Source organism: Ostrea edulis, chromosome 9 (genome assembly GCF_947568905.1).
Source record: "Ostrea edulis chromosome 9, xbOstEdul1.1, whole genome shotgun sequence".
Taxonomy (NCBI): domain Eukaryota; kingdom Metazoa; phylum Mollusca; class Bivalvia; order Ostreida; family Ostreidae; genus Ostrea; species Ostrea edulis.
This window is the reverse complement of record NC_079172.1, coordinates 39,138,371-39,147,253: the sequence shown is the minus strand read 5'-3', so window position 1 is coordinate 39,147,253 and position 8,883 is coordinate 39,138,371. Positions and strand designations below refer to the sequence as shown.

At 34.5% G+C, this 8,883-nt stretch overlaps 1 pseudogene; it reads left to right on the top strand.

Annotated features, from left to right (window-relative positions):
• Window positions 1-1,673: 1,673 nt before the first annotated feature.
• Window positions 1,674-3,975, top strand: LOC125660364 (uncharacterized; annotated as a pseudogene).
• Window positions 3,976-8,883: the final 4,908 nt, after the last annotated feature.

The window sequence follows — 8,883 nt, the reverse complement described above, 5'->3', positions numbered from 1 at the left end:
TGAAAGCTTTCTGACATAGTGCAGATTCAAGTTTGGTCAAATCATGACCCCCGGGGGTATGATGGACCACAATAGGGGATCAAAGTTTCACACACACACACACACACACACACACACACACACACACATATATATATATATATATATATATATAATCTTTAAAAAATCCTTTTCTCAAGAACCACTGAGCCAGAAAAGCTGATATATACATGAAAGCTTTTTAACACAGTGCAGATTTAGATTTGTTCAAATCATGGCCCTTGGGGGTATGATGGGGCCACAATAAGGGATCAACGTTTTACATACAAAAATATTGGGGAAATCTTTTTAAAAATTCTTCTCAAGAACCACTGTGTCAGAAAAGCTGATATTTACATGAAAGCTTTCTGACATAGTGCAGATTTAAGTTTGTTCAAATCATGGCCCCCGGAGGTATGATGGGGCCACAAGGGGGATCAAAGTTTTGCATACAAATATATAGGGAACATCTTTAAAAATCTTCTCAAGAATCACTGAGCTAGAAGAGCTGAGATTTACATGAAAGCTTTTTGACATAGTGCAGATTAAGGTTTGTTCAAAGTATGGCCCCCAGGGATAGGTTGGGGTCACAATAGGGGATGAAAGTTTTACATACAAATATATAGGGAAAATCTTTAAAAATCTTCTCAAGAACCATTGGGCCAAAGAAGTTGACATTTTACATGAAAGCTTTCTGACACAGTGCAGATTCAGATTTGTAAAAATCATGGCCTCCATGGGTAGGTTGGAGCCACAAAAGGGACTAAAGTTTTACATGCAAATATATATGGAAAGTCTTCAGATATGGGCCAAAGTGACTCAGGTGAGCGATGTGGCCCATTGGCCTCTTGTTTAAATTAGCGATATGCAAGTAGGTATGTAAAGATACAATGATACAGTAACTAGATGAAGCAGACTATATGAACTATTCAATTCCAGGAGATAAAATATTGTGCCATGGAAGTCTTCATTTGAACGGAAAATTTAGTGGCTATTTTCATTTTGGTATTTTTTGTTTCCTTAACGATGAGCAGTAATGTGTGATCTAATTTGTCTTCCGAGATTATCACGGTAAATCTATACTATACAATTTAAAACTGTAAATAAAGAAACATGAAATTATTTTTACATACATATGTACTTTACTTAACCAGTGTGTGACTTTTCCTTCCTGTAATGATAAAGTTGCTTCTTAAATGCGGAAAGAAATGTAAAGATAATCAACCAAATGAAATTAGCTGACACCAAAATAAACACAAAATACCAAAATAAAACGATAATGAAATTAGCAAGTCAATCCCGGTTCAGTGTGACTCCTTAATCGATTGGACTTGTGATTATTAGTATATGACATCGCCGAGTGATACCGATGTACATGTAGCTACATGAGAGAGAGAGAGGGAGAGAGAAAGCGGGAGAGAGAGAGGATGAAAAGATAGTTTGGTTGGTTTTATATTGTCTAACGTCCCACCATAATACAATTTATTTTCCTTACAAAATAAATCAGATTATTTTAGCAATGAAAAACTCAATCGCACTTGAACCCGATAAAACAGAATACTTGTCGTGAATTTGGAATTCCGCTGGCAGAGGAAAAAACCGTTGGTCCTAAATGTCCATTGGTTTATCTTGGTATAGAAATAGACATAGGAAAAATGGTTATAAGTATACCAGAGGAAAAAACCATTGCACTTAAGGAATCTATTGAAACAATTTTGGGTAAATCCAAAATAACATTAAAAGATCTACAATCCCTAGTTGTTTCCTTGAAATTTTGCGCCAAAGCCATTCCCTCAGCCCGTGCCTTTAATCGCCGTTTCTGCGATGCCATGTGTGGTATTAGACATCCGTCTCATTTTATAAGGGTCAATGCTGGTATGAAGAGCGACCTACGGGTTTGGTTAAATTTCCTGGAGCAATTCAACGGTAGTTTCAATTTTTTGGAAGTTAATTGGTTTTCAAATTTTGAACTTCATTTATATACAGATAGTGCGGGTAATGCTCAACTTGGCTGCGGCGTTTATTTATAAGGCCATTGGGCATATTTTCAATGGCCTACCCAATGGCAGGATTCAGATATAATATCTTATATTTCTTTCTTAGAATTAGTTCCGATAGTTCTAGCAGTTCTGTTATTCAAAAACCATTTCCAAAATAAGAAAATAATGTTTCATACCGACAGCATTGCTTTAGTATCGATTCTGAATAAAAAGACATCAAAATCTAAAAGAGTTATGGAATTAGTGCGCCCTCTAGTGCTTCATTCAATGGTTAATAATATGTATTTTAAAGCAAAGCATATTTGTGGTTGCAATAATTCAATCGCTGATTCTATTTCTCGAAAACAATGGGAAAGATTCCGGTCTCTTGCACCAGAAGCGGACCAAGATCATATATACAGATCCCAGAAGATTTCACAAAGATGATATTAGAGCTGAAATAGAGCATTTAACACTTGGATCTATTGCCCCAAACACAAAACTACTGTATTCCAATAGTTTAAAGTTATTTTCTAGTTTCAGGAAGGACTACGGTTTAGAGGAAATTTGGGGACCTCCCCTCTCTTGTGTATATTCACCGCTCACTTATCACTTCGCAATTTAGCGTACAGCACTATATCATCTTATTTAGCTGGTATTAGTTTTAAGTGCAAACTGATAGGCACCAACGACTATACACAATGTTTCATGGTTAGAAAACTACCAGAGGGTATAAAACGTTCCCGCAAAACAATTGACCGTCGTTTGCCTATTACTGAAAATATTTTGAAAAACCTCATGTCAATTTCAAGTTTAGTGTGTTCCTCTAATTTTGAAACATATTTATTTTGCTCGGCCTTTTCCTTAGCATACCATGCTTTTTTGAGAGTCGGTGAATTTACATGCAGTAAAACACGTGACATTCGCCATGTTATTGGCATTAACCACATACAAATTTTATTTGACCGGTCACTGAATAAAAAATTATTAAAGATAACAGTTCCATATTCCAAAACTGACCAATCAGGAAAAGGATCGTCAATTCGGTTGAACGAGTCAGATATTACAGTTATTTGCCCTCTTTTTCATTTACAAAGATATTTGTCTGTCAGACCAAAAATTAATGGTCAGCTTTTTGTTCACGTAGACGGCAGTCCACTTACACGTTATCAATTTACATCAGTCCTTAATAAAGCAATAAATAAATTAGGTCTTTCAAATTCACGTTACACTTCTCACTCTTTCCGAATTGGAGCTGCATCGGACAGTTTTTCAAAGGGGCATTCTGAATCCGAAATAATGAAAAAAGGTAGATGGATTTCAAATGCTTATAAAACTTATATTAGAACTTAGTAGAATATATTTTATCACATAGGTCAAGAAAAAAGTATATGGATAGTTGGTTCATCCATTATCAAGCGGGCATTCCAACGAGCAAGCCTCTCAACTGAAAAATCACATCTGGGACTTAGACGTCTAAATTATCACATACTTTGGCAGGGCAAGGGTGGTCTAACTTGGAAAAAAAATGTTCCCTCGCATTCAGTTACTAAGGAGGTATGAACCATTGCCTGAAATTTTAATAATTCACTGTGGGGGTAATGATATTGGTAATGTGCCTTTACTCGAACTTCGAATGAGGATGAAAGAAACATTTCAAAGGATTCGGTCTGAGCTTCCAAACACCCTCCTTGGTTGGACTCATATTCTCTCAAGATTTTCATGGCGTTACAGTAAAAATGTTAAATCTCAAAATATTGCAGTCAAAAGAATTAACAGTTTTATGAGCAAATTGTTCGTTATGAACAATGGTTTCTATATCAGCTATCCCGAGATATCTTGGGATTCTAGCGGATTGTTTGTTAACGATGGAGTTCATCTATCTGAACTTGGCAATGACTTACTATTATACAATTTACAAAGTAAACTGCAACAAGTCTGCTCTTTCAATGGTGAACGTAGGTCCCGGTCAATGTAAGCGTCGCTCATCCTCCAGTTTTATTGGCAGTGGTTGTTCTCACATTTGGTTCAACAACCATGTGGCGATATTTCGCGACTCTTTTGGCTTTTATAGATTTGATAGCATTATCATACTGAGTATCTGTTCCCAGTACCAGTATAATTTTGTCTATCTTTCTCAATCATAAAGCCAATAATGATAATGCATAATGTCTTAATGTTTAATGATATAATGCCATGATGTATAATGATACAATGCATATTGTATGCATAATGTATAATGTTGGAATGCATCACGTATGCATAATGAATAATGTATAATGTTGGAATGCATCATGTATGCATAATGAATAATATATAATGATGGAATGAATGATATCTTTGAGGGCTCTACATTGGACAGTGGTTGAAGTCGTTCCAAACAATGTTTTGACTATTGAGCCCTCAAATGATAATATGGCATAATGATAATGTAATGTTCAATATAATGTATATAATTTAGGGCTAGCCATTTATCATCCGGCAGCCCTACGGCCGTGCCCTCGTTCGCCAACAACAAAATAAATCTTATTTGACTTTACATTTGCCTTCATTGTCTATAATACTGCAGTTTAAGGGAGAGAAAACCCGTGGGTTCCGACGATGACGTCCCACTCGATAATTTTTCACTCATATGGAGACGTCACTATTGCCGGTGAAGGACTGCAAAATTTAGGCCTTTACTCAGCGCTTATGGCCTTTGAGCGGAGAGGGATCTATATTGTGTCACACCTGTTGTGACACGAGGCCTCGGTTTTTGCGGTCTTATCCGAAGGACCGCCCAATTTAGTCGCCTCTTACGACAAACAAGGGGTACTGAGGACCTATTCTAACCAGGATCCCCATGAATGATAATGCTTGTTTTTATTAAATTGATTCCAAAAGTCTGGATTCTTGAAAGTAACGATACACAATCAACTAATATAATTCTTGTATACTCACTAATACCGTTTGGTTAGATAGTAACAATGTTACTTTATAGGTTAGGACTCTGATAATTAATGTTGGACTCTGTAGAACTGCGGCCTGACATGACATCACCCGCCACCCCACCCCACCCCACCCCACCCTTCGGAAGATAAATCTCCCTGAATAGGAATGTTCCTTTTCGCTAATTTTGTGTGTCGTTTTACTCGCTTAGTATTTTTATTTTTTACAAGTATTTTATTTAGTATACAATCCATTCGAGAAAACAAACTATTTGAAATTCAACTCAGTTCATATCCAATCTACACTGGAACAAGGAAAAGAGTTTTTTCTACGTATACCTGTCCAACCACTGATTTGTTTTGATATTTTTGTTTCTATTGTTTAGATTTGTTATGCTTCTTTCCTATTGTCAAAAATAACATTTGTGCATGTGTGTGAGGGGGGGGGGGGGGGGGGGGGGGCGTAAGTTTTTCATTACATAGGTTCAGATTATCATAGGTTTAATTCATCAGTTCAAACTTACATTCCTATCATTCAATAATTAAGTACTACTCTCAAATTTCTTCATTTCCTCTAGCATGGGTATTGGCGGACGAAAAACGTATAATTTATTTTGGTCGGCCTATATTGCCCGAAATAAAGTATAGTTTTGCTGTAACAAAGATGCTGGTCAGCTGGGTGTGGCTCAAACAGTCTACTGTAGGACATTATTGGTATTAGATATAACTGTTATTATAGATATACTTTTGATATGTGACAAAGTTTAAACGACAGAGGGGGTATATTAGGAAATAAATTTCATTTTTAAAAAATACACGAGGGCATGAACTGCGACGCCTTACGCCAGTAGGGCTTCCTGAAAAGTATGCCGGTGTGAAGCATCGCATTTCATACCCTCAAATACAAAAATGAAATCTATTTTTATATTTACATTCTACTTTCTTTTTTGTCCGACTTCACTGTCTTTAGAAAAGACGTACTAGTTATATATATAACAAGATTCATACACTGCTCACAACTGCATCGCATTCATATCATGTTGGTAAAAATATCGAAGGCAAAAACGCTGGAAATACAAAATCATACCTGCAAAACAATATGTATTATATTACACTTTACGAATTATGTAATAACAGACATTTCATAAATATTTAGGAACATTTTTGTATGGTAGTGTTTGAATTACTTTATATAAAAGCGGAGGAGTTCCTCAATTAGAAACGAATGCATATCTGGAGAAGAAGCAAAAATAACGATACTTCAAAAAATGTATGAATGAACGAAAACGGGTTCGGTTGAGTTATATACATGTAAGAATTCTTTATGAATATTGGTTTCCAATTAGCCGCAGATGTAGTTATCATCATAAGAATATATAATTGAATGTCAATACCCGTAGGATTGGTCTCATGCGCACAATACCACACGGACGTAAAACGCTTATTGACAAATTACATAAATTTTGATCAAAAGTATAGCATCAGTACACACTATCTCTAAGCTTAACTACTAATTGTGAATAAATTGTTCCCTGGGCTTGACAATCTGGACATTAGCGTATGACTTACCTAGGGTTGAACATACTATACGTGTGTTTAGTATAGTATTACTGGATTTATTTATCTTCTTCTTCTTTTTTTTATAGTATAGGGCGTTTGTTCTTCCAGTTCCATGTCTACAATCACACCCTCCTCCTTTCCTTTACTTTCTCATCTAAACATTCTTTTTAATTGTGAAGATTTATTTTAAAAAAGATATAATATTAATAAATGCAAATGATTTCATTTCATTCTATTTAGGCTAGGTGTAAAATATCACAGAATATCAAGATTATAAATTAAAAATCACAACAAATTGAAACCTGATGTTAGAAAAAAAACCAAAACTTTTATTTACAGTGTTGGACTGAAATATACAGTGTAGTAGAGAGAATAATACGACAAAACGGCCATCGCGTTCTGATGTAACCACAACAAGGAACGCACACACAAGCGACACATGCTGTGTTAATCTCCTGCCAAAATACGGGGTCAGGGATCACGAATATATTTAGACATTGCGCTCCATATATAGACATTTTTATATCGCAGACAACTACGTCACAAGATCAACAAATAACGCATTATTTGTATACAAGGATTTTAGAAATCTTTAAGTTTCTGGAAATAGCTTATTCGTCGCAGATTATACACTCATTGTCCACATCAAGTTGTCACTAGATGACTGGTAAACAGTAGCTCTCGGGGGAGGGGGGGGGGATCGTTTCATATATATACACTTTTACTAATATTGTGTTTTCTAACCCCGCCTTTAAAAGCGATGTGCAATTCCAGTACTTTCGATGTGTTGCATGTGATAAACGCAGTTGTCTCGGGTAACAGAGTTTCACTTCTTTACGAAAGAATTAAATATTTAATCGGAAGTGACACCCACATTCACATCGATGAAACAATCATGTATATTTTTAAAAAGTAAAAAAAAAAGAAAAAAAAAAGAAGATTAATGAATAAGAATAAAAACTACACTAAATCTAAATACCACGCGGTAGACCTGATGATATTTAGGCCTACAGTTTTAATAAGTTTTAACATTAAGATGATAAAGGTAGCTGAACCTACATACATGTATATTTTATCTAAATTAAGATTTCGGGGTAAACACTTTCCAAAATCAATGGATATAAAAATTGCTCTGTATACGTAAACGTAATTTGTATAAACCGAACAGGAAAGAAAACTAGCTGTTTTTCTGAACCATATACTCGTATCATTTGTATAACAGTTGAACTGAAATAGTATCTAACACTAAACATTATCAGTATTAGTAAAGAACTAAAAAATACAACTTAATAAAATAAATAATGATTTCTGCTTCGAGTAGATATATATAAAAATCATTATAGTTTATTATTCAAATGTTGGTATAATATACTGATATTGTCCATTTACTTGTGTATACATCTGATTCGCAATTCATATATGTATGTACTCCTTTCCCCAACATGCTACATCCACATGTAGTTTGCAATCCACGTAAACTGTAGTTAATTAATGTTGTAAACTTTCTTTTTTGAAATTTCCGTCTTTATAAGCTGTCTTGCTGTTATGCCCTCTGGGCCCAAAATTGGAATAAACTTATCTTATCATCTTATCTTATCTATCTATCTATCTATCTATCTATCTATCTATCTATCTATCTATATATATATATATATATATATATATATATATATGTATATAAATAAAAGCACTGAAAAGGCCACGACACTGTTGGTTATTTAAAACTCGAATTTTCGACGCAACCCGCGTCTTTATCAAGAGACATATATTACATAAACAAATAACACGCAAAAACGACAAGTATCGATAAACTACATTGATGACAAGAGTGATACACTGTTGTACTGAGTGATAAAAATGGTGGTGGTTTCGTTGTAAAGCGTGTTTACTGACATATATATATATATATATATATATATATATATATATATATATATAAAACACTCTAAACACTTTCTAGAAATATGTCGACCGTGTTACCGACCCGGTATACATTGTATACTGATTGCCCATTCTATGTTGAAGAGAGAAATATGTTTGTTCATGATATATATCCAAGCTCAACAAATCAACACATAAGGATTGTTGAGTTGATGATTAATGAAGACAAACCAGTATTTGTCAAATTGAATGAATATCTCGAGTTAAAACTTTCAGAAAAAGAGGTGATGCTTTAAAATTGTAAAAATCCTTCTAGTTTATTATTCATATTAATTTTAGGATACTTTTGTATATACACCCGATTTGGACATCATACGGATACTTGTTTCTCCATATGCTGCATCTACATGTAGTTTGTAGTTCATGTTGTAATTAATCTTTTCTTAAATTTCTTTCTTTATAAGTTACACATGCTGTTATACCCCCTGGGTCCAATTGGAATAAAAGCATCTGATCTT